Raw genomic sequence first — 8,183 nt, forward strand, 5'->3', positions numbered from 1 at the left:
AATTAATTCAAGGTCAGTGGGTTTGATTTTGTCAGTCAGGAACCTGTTCTCAGCAGTAGGAAGACATTTCTCTCACCAAGGTCTGAAAAAATGAGGCGTCACCTGGACTTTCACTTCACTTGTCAGTAATGAGACAGAATTCTTTCTCAATTGTACAGAAGAAACCTGCTAAAAACAGATAGTTTAAATATAAGTTAGGGTCATCTGGCAGATCCTGTGTACAATAAAAACAATTTCATTGTGCCAAGATCTAAGGATTCTTAGTGTAAGGAAGACTAAGGCTGAATAAGAGAAGACAGTTAACGAAGGTCAGTACCAGATGACAAAGATGTTAGAAATAGCTGAAAATGATTTTAGTGTAGTCATCACAGCTCCTAATAAAATGTTTTGTTTTTGTGGAGGGGGGGGGGAAATAGAGACAAAAAAAATTAAAATGCAGCACTGATAAATTGCAAGCATACTTGAAACAAATGGGGAAGGGGGATAAAAAAGTCTCAGCAAAGAAAGAGAAATTATAAAGAAGAGCCCAATAAATGACCCAGAAATGAGTTGCCTAATCTTACTTTCCATGTCTGGCTCTCCCAGTGCCACCACCATGAAGAAAGTATTTCAGCAGCTTCAGCTGCAGGCCAGCTCAATCATGTGAACATTCTCCAGGCAGAGACAGATTGGAAATGACTTTGGCTGCAGAATGCGCAACATGACCTCCTACTGACTGGAGTAGCTTCAAGCACAATTTCCTTTAGACCCCAGAAAGTCTGCTCACTTCTGTATTAAGATGAGTTTTCAAAGGTCTCCTAAGCTACTTTTGATGAGCCAGTGGACTTTCAGAGGAGAGCTAAATCTGAAGCCTGTAGAAAAGCTTGCCTCTCAGCACGTGCACCATACTGTACAAACTTCTACTTTGGTTAGGTCTTAACAGCTACCTCTGTGAATTGTCAGGAATTTCTTCTCACAGGGGTCGTTTTATATCCACTGGCTTCTTCATATACTAAAACACCATATATACTCAAGTATAAGCCGACCCGAAAATCAGCCAAGGCAACTAATTTTACCCCAAAAACTACATTTAAAATGTGCTAGATTCCCTGTGTTTCCAGATCCCTACTGCACCGCTGTACATCCTCTGGTCTCACCAGGTCCGCAAGGTAGAATTGGGGTCATGATAATTGGGAGGGAAGGAAGCATTCAGGAACTAGAGGAAGGTTTTGAGTTTCATTGTTGCTACATGGAACCCTGAGTGACTCATCTCCTCCCCAGCTCTGCAAGGGATGTCCAGCTGTCTACAGGTGGACATCTAGGACGGACGGAGTGGCGACACCAGCAAGGAAGGGGGTGTAGAAAGGGAGAACCGATCTTGGAGATCTATGTGTAACCTCTTCTCTGGGACATGGGCAATGGGAAGGTGGGTGAGGGGAGGTGCCGGGCAGTGTAAGATAAGATAAAATAATTATTTATAAACTATTAAGGGACCAGGGGGGAAGGGGGGAGCGGGGAGGGAGAGGGAGGGGAAAAAAGGAAACTGAGCTGATTCCAGGAACCCAAGTGGAAGGCGAATTTTGAGAATGATGAGTGCAACGAATGTATAAGGGTGCTTTGCTCAACTGGTGTATATATGGATTGTGATAAGAGTTGTATGAGCCCCAATAAAAAGATTTATTAATTTAAAAATGTGCTAGAAAACTCGGCTTATACACAAGTATATACGGTAGTTCAAAAAAATCAATGGAAGAAGTAAACCACAGAATAGTGAGCAAGAAGGAAAAACATCAAGGAGCTAGAAGTAAAGACGATAGTAACTACGCAACCAGAATAGTAGCAATATAATAAATTTAAAAATAAAATAACAGAAGCTCAAAGGCCCATGGAAATATAACAAAGTATCTAACATTGTTGTCATCAGGGCCCTGAAAAATAAGAACAAGGCAGGAAAGAAATCATAGTCAAAAGCTGAAACTTTTGCAAATTTACTGATAACATAAACTTACAGCTTCAAGAAGCTGAGCCATCTCCTAACAGAATAAACCCACCCCAAGAAAATAATAAATCTTCTAAGAACTGGAAAAAATATTGAATGCAACTAGAAAGAAATAACACCTGGCCTACAAGAGAAAAACAATTCAAATAACAATCAATTTCTCTTCAGAAACTAAGAAAACTGGAGACGTAAAATTCTGAAAGAAAAAAAACGCCAACTGTGAATTCCATATGCAGTGAAAATGTTCTTCAGGAATGCAGGGGAGGTCACAGCATTCTCAGCTGAAGGAAAATTAGTAGAATTTGTTGCTAAAGGAAGTTTTTGAAAAGGGAAGGAAATGACAGAAGCAACCTTGTACTGAGTAGGAAGCACAATGGAAGTGGGTATGGCTAAACACAATAGACTTCCATTCTCTTGAGTTCATACATTTTTTGACAATTGAGACACAATTTAAACATTTCAGTGTACATTTAACGATAACTACTTTCAAACTCAAATGAAAATTTTAGGGTAATGGACTTTTTAGGCCATCCATTTCAATTTAAGAAAGAATCATAGCCTTGAGGGAACGATTCAAAATAATTCTTCTCTCTGCTATTGTCATAAAGTGCCATCAAGTTGGCTCTGACCCACAGGGACTCCATGTACCACACAACAAAGCACTGCCTGAACTTGAGCCATTCCCACTCTGGTCTTGGCTATGTTTGAGCTTATTGTTGCAGCCATTGTTTCCATCCATAGACTTAAAGGCCTTCCTCCTTCTCCCGGACCCTCTACTTTACCAGACATTACATCCTTCGCCAAGGACTGGTCCAACCTGCTAACACCTCCAAAGTACAGGAGACAAAGTTTCATTCGCCTCGCTTCTAAGGAGCATTCTGCTGTATTTCCAAAATAGAGGTTTAGCCCTTCGGGCTGTCCATAGCATACACAATATTCCTCACTAGTGAATGAGGGGGACTGCGGAGTGGGAATCCAAAGCCCATCTATAGGCACCTGGACATCCCCTTACAGAAGGGTCATGGGGAGAAGATGAGCCAGTCAGGGTGCAGTGTAGCAATGATGAAACATACAACTTTCCTCTAGTTCCTAAATGCTCCCTCAGCCCCACTGCTGCCCCTCCCTCCTCCAATATCATGATCCCAATTCTACCTTACAAATCTGTCTAGACCAGAGGATGTGCACTGGTACAGTTAGGAACTGGAAACACAGAGAATCCAGGACGGATGATCCCTTCAGGACCAGTGGTGAGAGTTGCGATACTGGGAGGTTGGAGGGGAGGGTGGGGTGGAAAAGGGGAACCGATGACAAAGATCTACATATAACCTCCTCCCAGGGGGACAGACAACAGAAAAATGGGTGAAGGGAGACGTGGGACAATGTAAGATATGACAAAATAACAATCTATAAATTATCAAGGGTTCATGTGGGAGGGGGGAGCGGGGAGGGAGAGCAAAAATGAGGAGCTGATGCCAGGGGCTTACGTGGAAAGCAAATGTTTTGAGAATGGTGAGGGTAACGGATGTACTTATGTTCTTTATACAATTGATGTATGTATGGATTGTGATAAGAGTTGTATGAGCCCCCAATAAAATGATTTAAAAAAAAGAACTAGAAAAAAACTGTAATTAAAAAGCATCAATTATTCTTTGGTTTTCCTATTCATTCTTCAGGTTTCCCATACTTGTAAAGTGACTGACAATTAAAAAAATTTTTTAAACACAGGGGGCTAATATAAATGGGTACAAGAATAAAATATTCTGAAAGGATTGCACCTATCTTAATATGATTGAATAATGAACTTGTTTCATATGTGAAGTAGATGCCAAAAATTATTTTTTAAAATTTAAAATAAATCTTTTGCCTCAGATTTGTACAGTGCAATATTTCATATCTGCACTCCTGTTTCCATGGGTGTTAATTATGGATCCAAGTAAAATGCAATCCTTCATAAGATCAATCTTTTTTCTGTCATGATGTATCTCACTCATCCAGTTGTGAAGATTTTTCTGTTCATTATGTTAAAGGAAAATTCATCCTCAATGCGGTAGTTTTACATACATCGGTAAGTGCTTTAAGTCCTCTACAATTTCAGCAAGCAAGGTTGTGTCACCTGCATATTGCAAGTTATTCATGGGTCTTGCTCCAATCCTGATGCCATAACTTCTTTATAGAATTCAGCTTCTTGGATTATTTGCTCAGCCTATAGCCTGAATAATTAAGACAAAAATACAACCCTGACATACACCTTTTATGATTTTAAACCACACAGTATATTCTTGTTCTATTCAAAAGATTGCTACTTGGTTTATGCCCAGGTTTTGCATGTATACAATTAAATGTCATGAAATTCCAATTCTTCAAAATGTTGCCCACAATTTGTTATAATCCACACAGTTGAATGTCTTTGCATAGTTAATAAAACACTGGTAAACATCTGAGGTGATGTTTATAACAGTCTTTATAACTCCCATCCAGTAACTATGTGGGAACACATAAATAAGATATCAAAGGCGCTAATTCTAGGGGATTGGTCAGTTTTTCCATTCTTCTGGGTATAAAGTGAGAAACAAGAAGAGGGAATCTCCCAGCCCTCATGAAAGAAGAGTTATCAGTGGAGTGAATGTGTGATCTCTGTGTGGAGTAGTGTTGGCAGCAGAGGCCTTAGCACTGAGATCAGGAGGCAGTGTGGTGGACTTTCTGGCCCACAGATGAATGCCTCTACTTATCTGGCTGGCAGAGTGGGCTACCCTTTGGACATTTATCATTATGAAAGCAGTATTGTTACTCTTATTTATGCAGGGTAGAGTCCAAGGGATTGAGAGTCCAAGCCCGGTTGAGAGGTTGCAGACTAGAGAGAGATGTGCTTGTTAACATAGCTGAACAGAGGTACTGTGGATAAAAAGACTGTATCCATAATTTTTATTATCTTGTCGCATGACATCTTAACTTCCCTAATAGCCCCCCATAATCGTGACTACTGTCTGTGAATTCTGTGGGGTTACTGCCATGGATTATAGAACCCTGAGTAGAAGTAGAGTGCCAGTTGGTGTCAGAAGTGGATAAAGAAAGTTGGATAGTGGAGGCATCTATCATCTCTCTCTCTTAGAACTCAACCTTGTACTGATGAGGCATTGGAAATGCCCTCTCCCTGCTATAGCTGGAGGAGGTCAATGGAAACGGTCTCTCCCTGCTATAGCTGGAGGAGGTCAATGGAAACGGTCTCTCCCTGCTATAGCTGGAGGAGGGCAATCATGGCTCTCACGCCAGTTCCTCAACACCATTCTGATATTCTTTGATTTCATCCAAGATCCATTTGAAGTTAGCAATGATGTACCTTAGTTCACATTCTCTTCAGAATCTGACTTGAATTTCTGATGGCTTTCCCTCGATGTACTGCTACAACGGTTTTGAAATTGTCGTCAGCAAAATTTTACTTATTTGTGATATTAATGGTATTCTCTGACAATGGCCCCTTTCTGTTGGATAACCTTTCTGTGTAATTGGCCTGAAGATGTTGTCTGGATGCTCCAGCAAAACCTGCCCATTATGGACGACCCTGCTGAAATGTGAAATACTGAAGGCGTAGTTTGCTGCCTCAGAGTAACACAGCACTACAGTGCAATTCCCGACAAGTACTACTGTTAATATTGCAGAATGCAAGACATTAATGAATATCATCAAAAAGCCGTTAGAAATAAAATAGAAAATGTTATTTTACATGTTCAAATTTATTATGTTTCTGACACTTGAATTCTGGGTACACATTTAATGACTGTTCGTCACTAGAGATAGAGCAGAGCTGGAGAAATATCTTGGAGGCATTATGGACCTAGATACGTGGTCTCATGAGAAATCACTAAAGTGATTACAACTTCTCATTTTTGGACTCAAAACTGAGAGGGACATGAAATGTAGTGGTCAAGACAACATGACCTTTATAATTGTCCCTTCTCTGCTCTTCTGCACCTTTGTCATTGTCTACTCCAATCTTTAACATCCTCTCCCTACTCACCTGTCTCCTGGCCTCAAGTCATGTGGTGTGGGATGAATATAAATAAAATTGGTCTTTAGCTTGGGGAAAAAAATTAAAGACAAGTTGCCAATTGAAAGGATATCTTTGGAAACCCTATATTAAATGCCGACATCATAACAACAAAAAGACAAATATCTTAATAAAAATGAGCAAAGGTCTCAAATAGATATGTCACTAAATAGAACATTCAAATGGTCACCAAACATATGAAAGGATACTCAATTTCATTAGACATTAAAGAGATGAAAATCAAATCCACAACTCACTGTGGTTCCCTTCTCACTAAGATGGCTAAGAAGTATTCCTGGTAGCAGAGTGGCTTACATGTTAGACTGCTAACTTTAAGGTCTGCATTTTGAATCCACAAGCCTACCTGATACTTGGGGGGTGAAAGCTGAGGCTCTCTGCTCTTGTAAAGATTCACAGCTTCAGAAACCACTAGGAACAGTTCTGTTCTAGTCTGTCCTGTAGGGCTCCTAGGGGTCTGAATTTTTGGAAGACCATAAGTGAGGATAACTGAAAATTGAGCCCTGGTGGCAATGTGGGTTACGTGTTGGGCTGCAAACTGAGAAGTGAGGCTCAAATCCACCAGCCACTCCTCAGGACAAAGATGAGGTTCTCTGCGCCCATAACGTTTTACAGTCACAAAACAATAGCTTTGCCCTGCACTCCTTTTGCATTTTTCTTTTTTTATAAAATTACCTCAGCAGTCTCATGTTGTCCTTTTGTGCTTGGATTACTTCATTTAGCATAATTTCCTCCAGTTCCACATGGAAGAAGCACACCAGCCTGTGTGCCCATGAGGTGCCTAGGGATCAGGTATCAGGCATCAAAAAGCAAAAAATCATAACATTGTAAATGAGGGGAGTACGGAAAGGGGACCCAAAGCCCATCTGTAGGCAACTAGATACGCCCTTACTGAAGGGTCTCGGGGTGCAGTGTAGCAACAATGAAACATAAAACTTTCCTCTAATTCTTAAATGCTCCCCCCCCCACTATCATGATCCCAAATCTACATTACAAATCCAGCTAGACCAGAGGATGTACACTGGTACAGATAGAAATTGGAAACACACGCAATCCAACACAGATGACCCCTTCAGGACCAGTGCTGAGAGTGGTGATACCGGGAGGGTAGAGGGAAGGTGGGGTAGAAAGGGGGAACCGATTACAAGGATCTACATATAACCCCCTCCCTGGGGGACAGACAACAGAAAAGTGGGTGAAGGGAGACGTCAGACAGTGTAAGACATGACAAAATAATAATCATTTATAAGTTATCAAGGGCTCATGAGGGAAGGGGGAGTGGGAAGGGACGGGGAAAAATGAGGAGCTGAGACCAAGGGCTCAAATAGAAAGGAAATGTATTGAAAATGATGATGGCAACAAATGGGCTTGACACAATGGATGGATGTATGGATTTTGATAAGCGTTGTACGAGCCCCCAATAAAATGATCTTTTAAAAAAGTTTTACTTTCTTGGGAATCCTATATAGGACTGCTATGAGTTGGAAACAGCTCAAGGCCAATGGGTGGGAGAATGGCCAAAAAAATTTTTAAGGAAAATAACTAATGTTAGTGAAGAAATTGCTTCTGTGAATAGAATATGATATAGTTCTTGTCAAAAAACATTGTGGGGGTTCTTCAGAAAATGAAAAAAAATGGAAACATCATTTCTAGGTATATTCACATCAAAAAATTGAAAGGAGAGAATCAGGTATTTGCACACTTATGTCCCTTGAAATACTGCTCAGAATAGCCAAAAAGGTGGAAACAACTGAAATAGTGATCAATAGGTAAACAAAATGTGGTATGTACATACGCATCATGAAAACACTATTCAGCCAATTAAACATGATGGAGTATTCATGCATGCAACAATATGGATGCAGTTTGAAAATACTATGCTGAGTCAAAAATATCAATCACAAAAGGACAAATATTGTATAACTTCACCTACATAAAAAGAACAAATAGCAATGGTTTCCTAGAATTTATGGATTACTGAGTTTGCGCTTAAGCTGATGGAAAATTCATTAAGGGTAGGATGTAATTAATGTTAATAAATGTAAATTTGTAAAGAATTAAATCAACAAACATTGTCCAATAAATATATTTACAACAAAAAAAGAGTCACTTTTGAGCTTGCTTATTTTTCAATCAGGTACC

At 40.0% G+C, this 8,183-nt stretch overlaps 1 pseudogene; it reads left to right on the forward strand.

The window, feature by feature from the left end:
* Positions 1-568: 568 nt before the first annotated feature.
* LOC142433671 (guanine nucleotide-binding protein G(I)/G(S)/G(O) subunit gamma-5 pseudogene) lies at positions 569-777 on the forward strand (annotated as a pseudogene).
* The last annotated feature ends 7,406 nt before the right edge of the window (positions 778-8,183 follow it).

The sequence above is a fragment of the Tenrec ecaudatus genome, chromosome X (assembly GCF_050624435.1).
Source record: "Tenrec ecaudatus isolate mTenEca1 chromosome X, mTenEca1.hap1, whole genome shotgun sequence".
In the NCBI taxonomy this organism is placed as follows: Eukaryota; Metazoa; Chordata; class Mammalia; order Afrosoricida; family Tenrecidae; genus Tenrec; species Tenrec ecaudatus.